Source organism: Pseudophryne corroboree, chromosome 11 (assembly GCF_028390025.1).
Source record: "Pseudophryne corroboree isolate aPseCor3 chromosome 11, aPseCor3.hap2, whole genome shotgun sequence".
NCBI classification, from domain to species: Eukaryota; Metazoa; Chordata; class Amphibia; order Anura; family Myobatrachidae; genus Pseudophryne; species Pseudophryne corroboree.
Window position 1 is genome coordinate 340311946 of NC_086454.1, and position 19120 is coordinate 340331065.

Genomic DNA, 19120 nt, shown 5'->3' on the forward strand with positions numbered 1-19120 from the left:
GCTACAGATCCAGCGAGCAATAGACTGCTTTGAAGCAGGAGCACCCAGCTTGTTGGGTGCATGCAGGATAAACAGCGAGTCAGTTTTTCTGACTCTAGCCGTCCTGGAAACATAGATTTCTCTGACATCCTAGTGGATGCTGGGAACTCCGTAAGGACCATGGGGAATAGACGGCTCCGCAGGAGACTGGGCACATCTAAAGAAAGATTTAGGACTATCTGGTGTGCACTGGCTCCTCCCCCTATGACCCTCCTCCAAGCCTCAGTTAGATTTCTGTGCCCGGCTGAGCTGGATGCACACTAGGGGCTCTCCTGAGCTCCTAGGAAGAAAGTATATGTTAGGTTTTTTATTTTCAGTGAGACCTGCTGGCAACAGGCTCACTGCACCGAGGGACTAAGGGGAGAAGAAGCGAACCTACCTAAGTGGTGGTAGCTTGGGCTTCTTAGGCTACTGGACACCATTAGCTCCAGAGGGATCGAACACAGGACCCGACCTCGTCGTCCGTTCCCGGAGCCGCGCCGCCGTCCCCCTTACAGAGCCAGAAGCAAGAAGGTGGTCCGGAAAATCGGCGGCTGAAGACTTCTGTCTTCTCCAAGGTAGCGCACAGCACTGCAGCTGTGCGCCATTGCTCCTCATGCACACCACACACTGCGGTCACTGATGGGTGCAGGGCGCTGGGGGGGAGGCCCTGAGCAGCAATATTAACACCTTGGCTGGCGAACTGACACCATATATAGCCCCAGGGGCTATATAGGTGTTTATTAACCCCTGCCAGAACTTTTACAATAGCGGGAGAAAGCCAGCCGAAAAAGGGGCGGAGCCAGCTCCCTCAGCACACTGGCGCCATTTTCCCTTACAGCCCCGTTGGAGGGATCGCTCCCTGGCTCTCCCCTGCAGTCCTGCACTACAGAAAAGGGTTAAAAAGAGAGGGGGGGCACAAATTAGGCGCAGTATAAATATATTATGCAGCTATAAGGGAAAAACACTCTGTATAGTGATATCCCTGTGGTATATAGCGCTCTGGTGTGTGCTGGCATACTCTCCCTCTGTCTCCCCAAAGGGCTTTGTGGGGTCCTGTCCTCTGTCAGAGCATTCCCTGTGTGTGTGCTGTGTGTCGGTACTGCTGTGTCGACATGTATGATGAGGATAATGATGTGGAGGCGGAGTAAATGCCTGTGAATGGGATGTCACCCCCTTGCGGGGTCGACACCGGTGTGGATGGACTTATGGAAGGAATTACGTGACAGTGTCAACTCCTTACATAAAAGGTTTGACGACATAGGACAGCCAGCTGCTCAGCTTGTGCCTGTCCAAGCGTCTCAAATGTCATCAAGGGCTCTAAAACTCCCGCTACCTCAGATGGCAGACACAGATGTTGACACGGATACCGACTCCAGTGTCGACGACGATGAGACTAGTGTACCTTCCAATAGGGCCACCCGTTACATGATTGAGGCAATGAAAAATGTATCACACATTTCTGATAATACCCCAGGTACCACAAAAAAGGGTATTATGTTTGGTGACAGAAAACTACCAGTAGTTTTCCTGCATCTGAGGAATTGATATGAGGTGTGTGAGGAAGCGTGGACTTCCCCCGATATGAAATTGATAATTTCTAAGCAGCGTACCCTTTTCCGCCAGAGGATAGGTCACGTTGGGAAATACCCCCTAGGGTAGATAAAGCGGTTACACGCTTATTAAAAAAGGTGGCACTACCGTCTCCGGATACGGCCGCCCTGAAGTACCTGCTGATAGAAAGCAGAAAACTACCCTTAAAGCTATATACACACACACGGGCATTATATTGAGACCTGCTATTGCCTTGGCATGGATGTGCAGTGCGGCAGCTGCGTGGTCAGATTCCCTGTCGGATAATATTTATACTATAGATAGGGACAATATTTTGCTGAAAATAGAGCATATAAAAGACGCTGTCTTATACATGCGTGATGCACAGAGGGATATTTGCCGACTGGCATCACTAATAAGCGATATGTAAAACCATTGCCGCCAGACGGGGGTTATGGACTCGGCAATGGTCGGGCGATGCCGATTCAAAACGGCACATGGCAGTTTGCCCTATAAGGGGGTGGAACTGTTTGGGGATGGTCTTTCAGACCTCGTTTCCACAGCTACGGCTGGGAAATCAAAACTTTTGCCACAAGCTACCCCACAGCAAAAGTAAGCACTGTAGTATCAGGTACAGTCCCTTCGGCCCCAGAAAAGTAGAGGACTAGAGGCTCATCTTTTCTGCCAAGAGGAAAAGGTAGAGGGAAAAAGCTGCAGCACACAGCTAGTTCCCAAGAGCAAAAGTCCTCCCCTGCGTCCGGTAAGTCCACAGCATGACGCTGGGGCTGCTCAGGCGGACCCGGGTACGGTGGGGGCCCCTCTCAGAGATTCAGCGCACAGTGGGCTCTCTCACAGGTGGATCCCTGGGTTCTTCAAACAGTGTCTCAGGGGTACAGGCTGAAATTCGAGACGTCTCCCCCCCGCCGTTTCCTAAAATCTGCCTTACCGGCAACTCCCTCTTCCAGGGAGGCAGTGTTGGTGGCTATCCAAAAACGGTATTCACAGCAAGTGATTATCAAGGTACCCCTCCTTCAACAGGAAAAGGGTTACTTTTCCACAATGTTTGTGGTACCGAAACCGGACGGTTCGGTGAGACCCATCTTAAATTTAAAATCCTTGAACACATATAACAAAAGATTCAAGTTCAAGATGGAATCGCTCAGGGCGATTATTGCGAACCTGGACGAGGGGGATTACAGGGTCTCTCTGGACATCAAGGATACTTACCTGCATGTCCCCATTTGCCCTCCTCACCAGGAGTACCTCAAGGTTGTGGTACAGGACTGTCACTATCAGTTCCAGACGCTGCCGTTTGGATTATCCACGGCACCGAGGGTCTTTACCAGGGTAATGACCGAAATGATGATACTCCTTCGCAAGAAGGGAGTTTAATTATCCCGTACTTGGACGATCTCCTGATAAAGGCGAGCTCCAAGGAACAGTTGGTAAGGGGGTAGCACTTTCTCGGGAAGTGCTGCAACAGCAGGGCTGGATTCTCAATTCCAAAGTCACAGCTGGTCCCGACGACACGTCTTCTGTTCCTAGGAATGATTCTGGAAACAGACCAGAAAAAAGTGTTTCTTCCAATGGAAAAAGCCGAGGAGTTGTCATCTCTAGTCAGAAACCTCCTAAGACCGGGACAGGTGTCGGTACATCAATGCACACGAGTCCTGGGAAAAATGGTAGCTTCGTACGAAGCAATTCCATTAGGAAAGTTCCACGCAAGGAATTTCCAGTGGGACCTGTTGGACAAATGGTCCGGGTCCCATCTCCAGATACAGCAGCGGATAACCCGGTCGGCAAGAACCAGGGTGTCGCTGCGGTGGTGGCTGCAGAGGGCTCATCTACTAGAGAGCCGCAGATTCGAAATACAGGACTGGGTCCTGGTGACCACGGATGCCAGCCTTCGGGGCTGGGGTGCAGTCACACAGGGAGTGAAATTCCAAGGACTGTGGTCAAAACAGGAGATTTCACTTCACATAAATTTTCTGGAGCTAAGAGCCATTTACAAGGCCCTAACCCAAACAAGGCCCCTGCTTCAAAACCAGCCGTACTGATCCAATCAGACAACATCACGGTGCTCGCCCATGTAAACAGGCAGGACGGCACAAGAAGCAGGAGGGCAATGGCAGAAGCCACAAGGATTCCCCGTTGGGCGGAAAATCATGGGGTAGCACTGGCAGCAGTGTTCATTCCGGGAGTGGACAACTGGGAAGCAGACTTCCGCAGCAGACTCCACCCGGGAGAATAGGGACTTCATCCAGAAGTCTTCCAAATGCTGGTAAACCGTTGGGAAAGACCACAGGTGGACATGATGGCGTCCCGCCTCAATAAAAAAGATATTGCGCCAGGTCAAGAGAACCTCAGGCGATCGCTGTGGACGCTCTAGTGACACCACGGGTGTACCAGTCGGTTTATGTGTTCCCTCCTCTCCCTCTCATACCCAAGGTACTGAGGATAATAAGAAAAAGAGAAGTAAGAACTATACTCATTGTTCCGGATTGGCCAAGAAGGGCTTGGTACCAGGAACTTCAAGAGATGATCTCAGAGGACCCATGGCCTCTGCCACTCAGACAGGATTTGCTGCAGCAGGGGCCCTGTCTGTTAAAAGACTTACCGCGGCTGCGTTGACGGCATGGCGGTTGAACGCCGGATCCTGAGTGAAAAAGGCATTCCGGAGGAAGTCATTCTTATCCTGATCAAAGCCAGGAAGGATGTCAGCCTGAAGTTCAGACGTTGTAAGGGAGTGCTGCATATTCAGCCCCTTTTTTGTGCCCCAGTGGCACCTTGGGATCTCAATGTGGTTTTGGAGTTCCTGGAATCACATTGGTTTGAGCCACTTAAAACCGTGGATTTGAAATATCTCACATGAAAAGTGGTCATGTGTTGGCTCTGGCTTCGGCCAGGCATGTGTCAGAATTGGCGGCTTTGTCATGAAAATAAGATTTTACTCACCGGTAAATCTATTTCTCGTAGTCCGTAGTGGATGCTGGGCGCCCATCCCTAGTGCGGATTGTCTGCAATACTTGTACAAAGTTATTGTTACAAAAATCGGGTTGTTATGGCGAGCCATCTGTTCAGAGGCTCCATTTGTTATCATACTGTTAACCGGGGTTCCTATCACGAGTTATATGGTGTGATTGGTGTGGCTGGTATGAGTCTTACCTGGGATTCAAAATCCTTCCTTATTGTGTCAGCTCTTCCGGGCACAGTGTCCTAACTGAGGCTTGGAGGAGGGTCATAGGGGGAGGAGCCAGTGCACACCAGATAGTCCTAAATCTTTCTTTAGATGTGCCCAGTCTCCTGCGGAGCCGTCTATTCCCCATGGTCCTTACGGAGTTCCCAGCATCCACTACGGACTACGAGAAATAGATTTACCGGTGAGTAAAATCTTATTTTTCAGGGCCCGGACTACGTCCAGCAACTTCCAAGTCCCGAGTAGCCGCAGGCACCACAATAGGTTGGTTCAAATGAAACGCTGATACCACCTTTGGGAGAAATTGGGGACGAGTCCTCAATTCTGCCCTGTCCATGTGGAAAATCAGATATGGGCTTTTACAGGACAAACCCACCGCCAATTCTGACACACGCCTAGCTGAGGCCAAGGCCAACAGCATGACTACCTTCCACGTGAGATACTTCAACTCCACGGTCTGAAGTGGCTCAAACCAATGTGATTTTAGGAAATCCAACACAACGTTGAGATCCCAAGGTGCCACCGGAGGCACAAAAGGGGGCTGAATATGCAGCACTCCCTTAACAAACGTCTGAACTTCAGGCAGTGAAGCCAGTTCTTTTTGAAAGAAAATAGACAGGGCCGAAATCTGGACCTTAATGGATCCCAATTTTAGGCCCATAGTCACTCCTGACTGTAGGAAGTGCAGAAATCGACCCAGCTGAAATTCCTCTGTTGGGGCCTTCCTGGCCTCACACCAAGCAACATATTTTCGCCATATGCGGTGATAATGTTTTGCTGTCACATCCTTCCTAGCTTTTATCAGCGTAGGAATGACTTCATCTGGAATGCCCTTTTCCATTAGGATCCGGCGTTCAACCGCCATGCCGTCAAACGCAGCCGCGGTAAGTCTTGGAACAGACAGGGCCCCTGCTGTAGCAGGTACTGTCGGAGCGGCAGAGGCCAAGGGTCCTCTGAGATCATTTCTTGTAGTTCCGGGTACCAAGTTCTTCTTGGCCAATCCGGAACGATGAGTATAGTTCTTACTCCTCTCTTTCTTATTATCCTCAGTACCTTTGGTATGAGAGGAAGAGGAGGGAACACATAAACCGACTGGTACACCTACGGTGTCACTAGAGCGTCCACAGCTATCGCCTGAGGGTCCCTTGACCTGGCGCAATATCTTTTTAGCTTTTTGTTGAGGCGGGACGCCATCATGTCCACCTGTGGCCTTTCCCAACGATTTACAATCAGCTTGAAGACTTCTGGATGAAGTCCCCACTCTCCCGGGTGGAGGTCGTGCCTGCTGAGGAAGTCTGCTTCCCAGTTGTCCACTCCCGGAATGAACACCGCTGACAGTGCTAGCACGTGATTCTCCGCCCATCGAAGAATCCTTGTGGCTTCTGCCATTGCCATCCTGCTTCTTGTGCCGCCCTGTCGGTTTACATGGGCGACCGCCGTGATGTTGTCTGACTGAATCAGCACCGGTTGGTTTTGAAGCAGGGGTTCTGCTTGACTCAGGGCATTGTAATGTGTCCAGAATCATGCCCAAGAACAGCAGACGCGTCGTAGGAATCAGCTGCGACTTTGGGATATTCAGAATCCAGCCGTGCTGTTGTAGCACTTCCCGAGATAGTGCTACTCTGACTAACAACTGCTCCTTGGACCTTGCCTTTATAAGGAGATCGTCCAAGTACGGGATAATTATAACTCCCTTCTTTCGAAGGAGTATCATCATTTCGGCCATTACCTTGGTAAATACCCTCGGTGCCGTGGACAGACCAAACGGCAACGTCTGGAATTGGTAATGACAGTCCTGTACCACAAACCTGAGGTACTCCTGGTGAGGTGGGTAAATGGGGACATGTAGGTAAGCATCCTTGATGTCCAGCGACACCATAAAATCCCCCTCTTCCAGGCTTGCAATAACCGCCCTGAGCGATTCCATTTTGAACTTGAACTTCCTTATATAAGTGTTCAAGGATTTCAAATTTAGAATGGGTCTCACCGAACCGTCTGGTTTCGGTACCACAAACATTGTGGAATAGTAACCCCGTCCCTGTTGAAGGAGGGGAACTTTGATTATCACCTGCTGAAGGTACAGCTTGTGAATTGCCGCCAGTACTACCTCTCTTTCCTTGGGAGCAGCTGACAAGGCTGATTTGAGGTAACGGCGAGGGGGAGTCGCCTCGAACTCCAGCTTGTATCCCTGAGATACCACTTGTAGAACCCAGAGATCCACCTGTGAGCGAACCCACTGGTCGCTGAAGTTCCGAAGACGCGCCCCCACCGCACCTGGCTCCACCTGTGGAGCCCCAGCGTCATGCGGTGGACTTAGTGGAAGCAGGGGAGGATTTTTGTTCCTGGGAACTGGCTGTCTGGTGCAGCTTTTTCCCTCTACCCCTGCCTCTGGGCAGAAAGGACGCGCCTCTGACCCGCTTGCCTTTCTGAGGCCGAAAGGACTGTACTTGATAATACGGTGCTTTCTTAGGCTGTGAGGGAACCTGAGGTAAAAAAGTCGAAATCCCAGCTGTTGCTGTGGATACGAGGTCCGAGAGACCTTCCCCAAACAATTCCTCACCCTTATAAGGCAAAACCTCCATGTGCCTTTTAGAATCAGCATCACCTGTCCACTGCCGAGTCCATAATACTCTCCTGGCAGAAATGGACATTGCATTAATTCTAGATGCCAGCCGGCAAATGTCCCTCTGTGCATCCCTCATATATAAGACGACGTCTTTAATATGCTCTATGTTTAGCAAAATAGTATCCCTGTCGAGGGAATCAATGTTATCTGACAGGGTATCAGACCAAGCTGCTGCAGCACTACACATCCATGCTGAAGCAATTGCAGGTCTCAGTATAGTACCTGAGTGTGTATACACAGACTTCAGGGTAGCCTTCTGCTTTCTATCTGCAGGCTCCTTTAAGGCGGCCGTATCCTGAGACGGCAGTGCCACCTTTTTTGATAAGCGTGTGAGCGCCTTGTCCACCCTAGGGGATGTTTCCCAACGTAACCTGTCCGTTGGCGGGAAAGGGTACGCCATTAGTAACCTCTTAGAAATCACTAATTTCTTATCTGGGGAACACCACGCTTCTTCACACAATTCATTTAACTCATCAGATGGGGGAAAAGTCACTGGCTGCTTTTTCTCCCCAAACATAATACCCTTTTTAGTGGTAACCGGGTTAATGTCAGAAATGTGCAACACATTTTTCATTGCCGTAATCATGCATCGGATGGCCCTTGTGGACTGTACATTTGTCTCATCCTCGTCTACACTGGAGTCAGACTCCGTGTCGACATCTGTGTCTGCCATCTGAGGTAGCGGGCGTTTTTGAGCCCCTGATGGCCTCTGAGACGCCTGGGCAGGCGCGGGCTGAGATGCCGGCTGTCCCAAAGCTGTTACGTCATCGAACCTTTTATGCAAGGAGTTGACACTGTCGGTTAATACCTTCCACATATCCATCCACTCTGGTGTCGGCCCCGCAGGGGGCGACATCACACTTATCGGCTCCTGCTCCGCCTCCACGTAAGCCTCCTCATCAAACATGTCGACACAGCCGTACCGACACACCGCACACACACAGGGAATGCTCTGACTGAGGACAGGAACCCACAAAGTCCTTTGGGGAGACAGAGAGAGAGTATGCCAGCACACACCAGAGCGCTATATAACAGAGGGATTTACACTAACACAAAGTGAATTTTCCCCAATAGCTGCTTATATCACCTTTTGCGCCTAAATTTATGTGCCCCCCCTCTCTTTTTTACCCTTCTTGTAGTGTATACTGCAGGGGAGAGCCTGGGGAGCGTCCTTCCAGCGGAGCTGTGAAGAGAAAATGGTGCCGGTGTGCTGAGGGAGATAGCCCCGCCCCCTCCGCGGCGGGCTTCTCCCGCTTTTTTAATAATGTTAATGGCGGGGGATTAGGCACATATACAGTTTATAACTGTATTATGTGCAATTTTGCCAAAAGGAATACTTATTGCAGCCCAGGGCGCCCCCTCCCAGCGCTCTGCACCCACCAGTGACCGGAGCGTGTGGTGTGCTGTGGGAGCAATGGCGCACAGCTGCAGTGCTGTGCGCTACCTTATTGAAGACCGGAGTCTTCAGCCGCCGTTTTTCTTCTGGTTCTTCCGTCTTCTGGCTCTGCAAGGGGGATGGCGGCGCGGCTCCGGGAACGGACGATCGAGGTCGGGCCCTGTGTTTGATCCCTCTGGAGCTAATGGTGTCCAGTAGCCTTAGAAGCACAAGCTAGCTGCAAGCAGGTAGGTTTGCTTCTCTCCCCTCAGTCCCTCGTAGCAGTGAGTCTGTTGCCAGCAGATCTCACTGAAAATAAAAAACCTAACAAATACTTTCTTTTCTAGTAAGCTCAGGAGAGCCCACTAGGTGCATCCAGCTCTGGCCGGGCACAGATTCTAACTGAGGTCTGGAGGAGGGGCATAGAGGGAGGAGACAGTGCACACCAGATATAGTACCTAATCTTTCTTTTAAGAGTGCCCAGTCTCCTGCGGAGCCCGTCTATTCCCCATGGTCCTTACGGAGTACCCAGCATCCACTAGGACGTCAGAGAAAATGCTCTGTTTCTGGACTTTCCTGGTAATGTATGATTGCCATCACCTGTGGTGAAACACCTTTCTTATCAATTACCTAGCTCACCACAGGTGATGGCAATCATACATTACCAGGAAAGTCCAGGAACAGAGCATTTCTCCCTCATGGAGAGGGTCAGGTAGGCAAGTATGGCTCAGTGGCAGATGTACCCGACAGCCGGAAGGGAGTGTCAGCTCCTGATACCAGTGAGGACACCGTACAGAACTGGTTACAGACACCGCTGAGTGACCGAGGGGCAGATTTATTAAGCCTGGTGAAGTGATAAAGTGGAAGGTGATAACGCACCAGCCAATCAGCTCCTAACTGTCATGTCACAGGCTGGGTTTGAAAAATGAAAGTGAGGAGCTGATTGGCTGGTGCGTTATCACCTTCCACTTTATCACTTCACCAGGCTTAATAAATCTGCCCCTCAGGGCGGGATGGACTGAAGGGAAATTGCGCATTTCCATATGTAATGAGCCCCACATCCCATGGCTCTGGCGCAGAGCCTGGCGTTACCCTGTAGAAGCCTATGGGCTCTCTTCCACATTCCCCGAGTGGGATTCAGTCAGATCCCTCCCAGCACCCCCTGCATCACTCTGTGCATGCGCAAAGGGACTCTCGGTCATAAAGCCGGAAGTCCAGGGACCGGCGCTGATCGCAGAGGGCGTCTTATAACGGGAGAGCGGTTATACGCATTACTAATGGCATATATTAGTGCACTAGGTGATTTATTTATCGCCCCTTACGGGCGCTCATCACATTACTGCAAGGGGCTACGCCCCCCTTAACCCCTGCATGTCCTTTGAGAGGGGGGGGCAATATTTGTATTATATGGAGTATTACCTTCAAGCGTAATGTTGTTAGTGGTTAAATATTTTACAGCCAAAGGGCATGCAATGGTCAAGGGGGCGTAGGCCCTTGTGACGGCGTGAAGATCGGACGCAGGGCATGATGAATGACCTAGTGTGTTAATATGTTATGTGTACATAATGTAGGTATAAAGACAATGGCCCTCATTCCGAGTTGTTCGCTCGGTATTTTTCATCGCATCGCAGTGAAAATCCGCTTAGTACGCATGCGCAATGTTCGCACTGCGACTGCGCCAAGTAACTTTACTATGATGAAAGTATTTTTACTCACGGCTTTTTCTTCGCTCCGGCGATCGTAATGTGATTGACAGGAAATGGGTGTTACTGGGCGGAAACACGGCGTTTCAGGGGCGTGTGGCTGAAAACGCTACCGTTTCCGGAAAAAACGCAGGAGTGGCCGGGGAAACGGTGGGAGTGCCTGGGCGAACGCTGGGTGTGTTTGTGACGTCAACCAGGAACGACAAGCACTGAAATGATCGCACAGGCAGAGTAAGTCTGGAGCTACTCTGAAACTGCTAAGTAGTTAGTAATCGCAATATTGCGAATACATCGGTCGCAATTTTAAGAAGCTAAGATTCACTCCCAGTAGGCGGCGGCTTAGCGTGTGTAACTCTGCTAAAATCGCCTTGCGACCGATCAACTCGGAATGAGGGCCCATGTTTGGTAAATACCACATACACAGTATGTGTGTTGGGAGATATATATATATCTCACTATACAGCCCCTTCCCCTATATAACATCACATACACAGTGTGCGCGCTGGGGACTTATCCCTCAGAACAGTGTATGGTATTAGCCTCTCACCAGCTTCATTGTCTCCGCACACTACAGACTCTCACTCTGTACCAGAAATAGCAACCACCATGTTACTTCCTGGCCACGGAAGGCATGCCGGGAGTTGTAGTCTCCCCACGGCGCTGCCGTGACGTCAGGGTGACGCACACCCTCCGCCGTCTATCGTGCCAGATACACATGTACCCCACAGTGCCATTTATACATATGCCCCCAGCGCCAGATATGCCCCACAATGCTAGTTATACATATGCCCCACCCACCCCACACCTGACACCTCCCTCCCGCTGCTGCTGTGTCAGGGGACGGAGAGGAGAGCGCAGGCCCATCTCTTAGTGCTGCTCAGTCACACTCTGGTGGTCTCCGGCCGCGGCGTGTACCTTCTCAACTGAACACGGTTCGTTAGCCAATCAGAGCTCGCGTACAGGCAGCCGCGGCTCCTCATTGGCTAACAAACCGGTGCTCAGTTGAGAAGATACACGCCACGTCCGGAGACCAAAGTCTGACTGAGCTGCACTGAGGGACGGGACCGCGCGGCGCTCTCCTCTTCTTCCCTGAGACAGCAGCGGGCTGGGAAGGGGAGGAGGAGCACATCGGCGGCTTTTACCGTAATAGCCGCTATAGTGTGTGTGAGTGGCGGCCCGCGGGTACGGACGGCTAGATTCTTAACGGTACGCCGTACCCGAGCGTACCGCTACACTTGCATTCCTGGTCTCTCCTATCAAGATCTGTGACTCAGAGCTCCTAGCCACACCCAGCGTTAGCAAATGAGTCACAGATCTGGACAAATATATATGAGATATGCAATTAGTAACAATCGATGTCTGGCGGGATGTATCACGGCTGCTTTGTACATACCACCACAGACCTGTACAGAGGCTCCTCCACAACACCAGCTGGTGCCTGTCACATAGAGACCGCTATGACCCCGTAGGTAAAACCACAATTTCTCTGACGTCCTAGTGGATGCTGGGACTCCGTCAGGACCATGGGGATTAGCGGCTCCGCAGGAGACAGGGCACAAAAATAAAAGCTTTAGGACTAGGTGGTGTGCACTGGCTCCTCCCCCCATGACCCTCCTCCAAGCCCCAGTTAGGTTTTTGTGCCCGTCCGAGCAGGGTGCAATCTAGGTGGCTCTCCTAAAGAGCTGCTTAGAAAAAGTTATTAGGTTTTTTATTTTCAGTGAGTCCTGCTGGCAACAGGCTCACTGCAACGAGGGACTTAGGGGAGAAGAAGTGAACTCACCTGCGTGCAGGATGGATTGGCTTCTTAGGCTACTGGACACCATTAGCTCCAGAGGGATCGAACACAGGCCCAGCCATGGAGTCCGGTCCCGGAGCCGCGCCGCCGACCCCCTTGCAGATGCCGAAAAGTGAAGAGGTCCAGAAACCGGCGGCAGAAGACTTTTCAGTCTTCATGAGGTAGCGCACAGCACTGCAGCTGTGCGCCATTGTTGTCAGCACACTTCACACCAGCGGTCACGGAGGGTGCAGGGCGCTGGGGGGGGGCGCCCTGGGCAGCAATGATAATACCTTGTTCTGGCTAAAAATACATCACATATAGCCCCTGGGGCTATATGGATGTATTTAACCCCTGCCAGGTCTCACAAACACCGGGAGAAGAGCCCGCCGAAATAGGGGGCGGGGCCTATCTCCTCAGCACACAGCGCCATTTTCCTGCACAGCTCCGCTGCGAGGAAGGCTCCCAGGACTCTCCCCTGCACTGCACTACAGAAACAGGGTAAAAAAACAGAGAGGGGGGGCACTTTTTGGGCGATATTGATATATTAAGCTGCTATAAAGGAAACAACACTTCTGTAGGGTTGTTCCTATATATTTATAGTGCTTGGGTGTGTGCTGGCAAACTCTCCCTCTGTCTCCCCAAAGGGCTAGTGGGGTCCTGTCTTCGATAAGAGCATTCCCTGTGTGTCTGCTGTGTGTCGGTACGTGTGTGTCGACATGTATGAGGACGATGTTGGTGTGGAGGCGGAGCAATTGCCGGTAATGGTGATGTCACCCCCTAGGGAGTCGACACCGGAATGGATGGCTTTGTTTTGGAATTACGTGATAATGTCAGCACGTTACAAAAATCAGTTGACGACATGAGACGGCCGGCAAACCAGTTAGTACCTGTCCAGGCGTCTCAGACACCGTCAGGGGCTGTAAAACGCCCTTTACCTCAGTCGGTCGACACAGACCCAGACACGGACACCGAATCTAGTGTCGACGGTGAAGAAACAAACGTATTTTCCAGTAGGGCCACACGTTATATGATCACGGCAATGAAGGAGGCTTTGCATATATCTGATACTGCAAGTACCACAAAAAGGGGTATTATGTGGGGTCTGAAAAAACTACCTGTAGTTTTTCCTGAATCAGAGGAATTGAATGAAGTGTGTGATGAAGCGTGGGTTAACCCCGATAGAAAACTGCTAATTTCAAAGAAGTTATTGGCATTATATCCTTTCCCGCCAGAGGTTAGGGCGCGCTGGGAAACACCCCCTAGGGTGGATAAGGCACTCACACGCTTATCAAAACAAGTGGCGTTACCGTCTCCGAAACGGCCGCCCTCAAGGATCCAGCTGATAGGAGGCTGGAAACTACCCTGAAAAGTATATACACTCATACTGGTGTTATACTGCGACCAGCCATCGCCTCAGCATGGATGTGCAGTGCTGGGGTGGTTTGGTCGGATTCCCTGACTGAAAATATTGATACCCTGGATAGGGACAGTATTTTATTGACTATAGAGCAATTAAAGGATGCTTTTCTTTATATGCGAGATGCTCAGAGGGATATTTGCACTCTGGCATCGAGAGTAAGTGCGATGTCCATATCTGCCAGAAGAAGTTTATGGACGCGACAGTGGTCAGGTGATGCGGATTCCAAACGGCATATGGAAGTATTGCCGTGATAAAGGGGAGGAATTATTTGGGGTCGGTCTATCGGATTTGGTGGCCACGGCAACAGCCGGGAAATCCACCTTTTTACCTCAGGTCCCCTCCCAACAGAAAAAGACACCGTCTTTTCAGCCGCAGTCCTTTCGTTCCTATAAGAACAAGCGGGCAAAAGGACAGTCATATCTGCCCCGAGGCAAAGGAAAGGGTAAGAGAGTGCACCAAGCAGCTCCCTCCCAGGAGCAGAAGCCCTCCCCGGCTTCTGCAAAGCCCTCAGCATGACGTTGGGGCTTTACAAGCGGACTCAGGGGCGGTGGGGGGTCGACTCAAGAATTTCAGCGCACAGTGGGCTCACTCACAGGTGGACCCCTGGATCCTGCAGGTAGTATCTCAGGGTTACAGGTTGGAATTCGAGAAGTCTCCCCCTCGCCGGTTCCTAAAGTCTGCTCTGCCAACGTCTCCCTCAGACAGGGCGACGGTATTGGAAGCCATTCACAAGCTGTATTCTCAGCAGGTGATAGTCAAGGTACCCCTCCTACAACAGGGAAAGGGGTATTATTCCACACTATTTGTGGTACCGAAGCCGGACGGCTCGGTAAGACCTATTCTAAATCTGAAATCTTTGAACCTGTACATACAAAAATTCAAGTTCAAGATGGAGTCACTCAGAGCAGTGATAGCGAATCTGGAAGAAGGGGACTTTATGGTGTCCCTGGACATCAAGGATGCTTACCTGCATGTCCCAATTTGCCCTTCACATCAAGGGTACCTCAGGTTCGTGGTGCAAAACTGTCATTATCAGTTTCAGACGCTGCCGTTTGGATTGTCCACGGCACCTCGGGTCTTTACCAAGGTAATGGCCGAAATGATGTTTCTTCTGCGAAGAAAAGGCGTATTAATTATCCCTTACTTGGACGATCTCCTGATAAGGGCAAGGTCCAGAGAACAGCTGGAGGACGTAGTAGCACTAACCCAAGTAGTGCTGCAACAGCACGGGTGGATTCTGAATTTTCCAAAATCTCAATTGACCCCGACGACACGTCTGCTGTTCCTGGGAATGATTCTGGACACGGTTCAGAAAAAGGTGTTTCTTCCGGAGGAGAAAGCCAGGGAGTTATCCGAACTTGTCAGGAACCTCCTAAAACCAGGAAAAGTGTCTGTGCATCAATGCACAAGAGTCCTGGGAAAAATGGTGGCTTCTTACGAAGCGATTCCATTCGGCAGATTCCACGCACGAACTTTTCAGTGGGATCTGCTGGACAAATGGTCCGGATCGCATCTGCAGATGCATCAGCGGATAACTTTGTCTCCACGGACAAGGGTGTCTCTTCTGTGGTGGTTGCAGAGTGCTCATCTGTTAGAGGGCCGCAGATTCGGCATACAGGACTGGGTCCTGGTGACCACGGATGCCAGTCTGAGAGGCTGGGGAGCGGTCACACAGGGAAGAAACTTCCAGGGTGTGTGGTCAAGCCTGGAGCGGTCTCTTCACATAAATATACTGGAGCTAAGAGCGATTTACAATGCTCTAAGCCTGGCAAAACCCCTGCTTCAGGGTCAGCCGGTGTTGATCCAGTCGGACAACATCACGGCAGTCGCCCACGTAAACAGACAGGGCGGCACAAGAAGCAGGAGGGCAATGGCAGAAGCTGCAAGGATTCTTCGCTGGGCGGAAGATCATGTGATAGCACTGTCAGCAGTGTTCATTCCGGGAGTGGACAACTGGGAAGCGGACTTCCTCAGCAGACACGATCTACACCCGGGAGAGTGGGGACTTCATCCAGAAGTCTTCCACATGATTGTGAACCGTTGGGAAAAACCAAAGGTGGATATGATGGCGTCCCGCCTCAACAAAAAACTGGACAGGTATTGCGCCAGGTCAAGAGACCCTCAGGCAATAGCTGTGGACGCTCTGGTAACACCGTGGGTGTTCCAGTCAGTGTATGTGTTTCCTCCTCTGCCTCTCATACCAAAAGTACTGAGAATTATACGGCAAAGGGGAGTAAGAACGATACTCGTGGCTCCGGATTGGCCAAGAAGAACTTGGTACCCGGAACTTCAGGAGATGCTCACGGGAGATCCGTGGCCTCTACCTCTAAGACGGGACCTGCTTCAGCAGGGACCGTGTCTATTCCAAGACTTACCGCGGCTGCGTTTGACGGCATGGCGGTTGAACGCCGAATTCTAAGGGAAAAAGGCATTCCGGAAGAGGTCATCCCTACCCTGGTAAAAGCCAGGAAGGAGGTGACTGCACAACATTATCACCGCATTTGGAGAAAATATGTTGCGTGGTGTGAGGCCAGGAAGGCCCCGACGGAGGAATTTCAACTGGGTCGATTCCTACATTTCCTGCAAACAGGATTGTCTATGGGCCTCAAATTAGGGTCCATTAAGGTTAAAATTTCGTCCCTGTCGATTTTCTTCCAGAAAGAATTGGCTTCAGTTCCTGAAGTCCAGACTTTTGTAAAAGGAGTACTACATATACAGCCCCCGGTTGTGCCCCCAGTGGCTCCGTGGGATCTTAATGTAGTTTGGATTTCTCAAATCCCATTGGTTTGAGCCACTCAAATCGGTGGATTTGAAATATCTTACATGGAAAGTAACCATGCTACTGGCCCTGGCTTCAGCCAGGAGAGTGTCAGAATTGGCGGCTTTATCGTATAAAAGCCCATATCTGATTTTCCATTCGGACAGGGCAGAACTGCGGACGCGTCCTCAGTTTCTGCCTAAGGTGGTTTCAGCGTTTCACCTGAACCAGCCTATTGTGGTGCCTGCGGCTACTAGCGATTTGGAGGATTCCAAGTTGCTGGACGTTGTCAGGGCATTGAAAATATATATTTCAAGGACGGCTGGAGTCAGAAAATCTGACTCGCTGTTTATACTGTATGCACCCAACAAGCTGGGTGCTCCTGCTTCTAAGCAGACGATTGCTCGTTGGATTTGTAGCACAATTCAACTTGCACATTCTGTGGCAGGCCTGCCACAGCCTAAATCTGTCAAGGCCCATTCCACAAGGAAGGTGGGCTCATCTTGGGCGGCTGCCCGAGGGGTCTCGGCATTACAACTCTGCCGAGCAGCTACGTGGTCGGGGGAGAACACGTTTGTAAAATTCTACAAATTTGATACCCTGGCTAAAGAGGACCTGGAGTTCTCTCATTCGGTGCTGCAGAGTCATCCGCACTCTCCCGCCCGTTTGGGAGCTTTGGTATAATCCCCATGGTCCTGACGGAGTCCCAGCATCCACTTAGGACGTCAGAGAAAATAAGATTTGACTTACCGATAAATCTATTTCTCGTAGTCCGTAGTGGATGCTGGGCGCCCATCCCAAGTGCGGATTGTCTGCAATACTTGTACATAGTTATTGTTACAAAAAAATCGGGTTGTTATTGTTGTGAGCCGTCTGTTCAGAGGCTCCTACGTTTGTCATACTGTTAACTGGGTTCAGATCACAGGTTGTACGGTGTGATTGGTGTGGCTGGTATGAGTCTTACCCGGGATTCAAAATCCTTCCTTATTGTGTACGCTCGTCCGGGCACAGTATCCTAACTGAGGCTTGGAGGAGGGTCATGGGGGGAGGAGCCAGTGCACACCACCTAGTCCTAAAGCTTTTATTTTTGTGCCCTGTCTCCTGCGGAGCCGCTAATCCCCATGGTCCTGACGGAGTCCCAGCATCCACTACGGACTACGAGAAATAGATTTATCGGTAAGTAAAATCTTATTTATTGCACATGAAGATAGTTTGGGAGATGAATCCGGTCTGTGAGCTGTGCAGCCTGAGCGATGAACAGCCAAGCAATACGTTTCCACTAATAGCTATTCTTCCCGACACATCATGGACCGGATGTACTGTCCCTGTTCCCCGGCACACGCGTGTTTACTCTATCATGCCATTTCTAGAGAGTGAGCGCACGCTTCAGGAACGCAGCCCCCACGTGTTGGAATAAAATGCATAGAGGACTAGTGTGCCGTTTGTGTCTCTCACATAAGTGGTAGAGTCTCTCACTGTATGATAAGTTACTAACAGAGGAGCCTCCCATTGGCATGCTAGGGACAAATACCATACATTATCTTGTAGGAAGCTGGAAGATGAGAGAAACAGTCCAGGAAAAATCATCTTGTGCATCCGCTATCTCCCAGGACACTTCTGGAAGACTATGGCCGCTGAGACCCTGAAGATTGTCCTATGTCACAGTGGACTTGAACAAATTGGAAATAAAATAAGATTTTACTCACCGGTAAATCTATTTCTCGTAGTCCGTAGTGGATGCTGGGACTCCGTAAGGACCATGGGGAATAGCGGCTCCGCAGGAGACTGGGCACAACTAAAGAAAGCTTTAGGACTACCTGGTGTGCACTGGCTCCTCCCTCTATGCCCCTCCTCCAGACCTCAGTTAGGATACTGTGCCCGGAAGAGCTGACACAATAAGGAAGGATTTTGAATCCCGGGTAAGACTCATACCAGCCACACCAATCACACCGTATAACTCGTGATACTATACCCAGTTAACAGTATGAAATATAACTGAGCCTCTCAACAGATGGCTCAACAATAACCCTTTAGTTAGGCAATAACTATATACAAGTATTGCAGACAATCCGCACTTGGGATGGGCGCCCAGCATCCACTACGGACTACGAGAAATAGATTTACCGGTGAGTAAAATCTTATTTTCTCTGACGTCCTAAGGCGATGCTGGGACTCCGTAAGGACCAAGGGGATTATACCAAAGCTCCCAAACGGGCGGGAGAGTGCGGATGACTCTGCAGCACCGAATGAGCAAACTCTAGGTCCTCCTCAGCCAGGGTATCAAACTTGTAGACTCTTGCAAAAGTGTTTGAACCCGACCAAGTAACAGCTCGGCAAATTTGTAAAGCCGAGACCCCTCGGGCAGCCGCCCAAGAAGAGCCCACTTTCCTCGTGGAATGGGCTTTTACAGATTTAGGGTGCGGCAGTCCAGCCGCAGAATGAGCAAGTTGAATCGTGCTACAGATCCAGCGAGCAATAGTCTGCTTAGAAGCAGGAGCACCCAGCTTGTTGGGTGCATACAGGATAAATAACTAGTCAGTTTTCCTGACTCCAGCCGTCCTGGAAACATATTTCTCTGACGTCCTAGTGGGGGGTGGGGGTGGGGGGGGGTGGGGGGGGGGGGCGCCCTGAGCAGCAATAAAAACACCTTGGCTGGCAAACATACATCACATATAACCCCCAGGGCTATATGG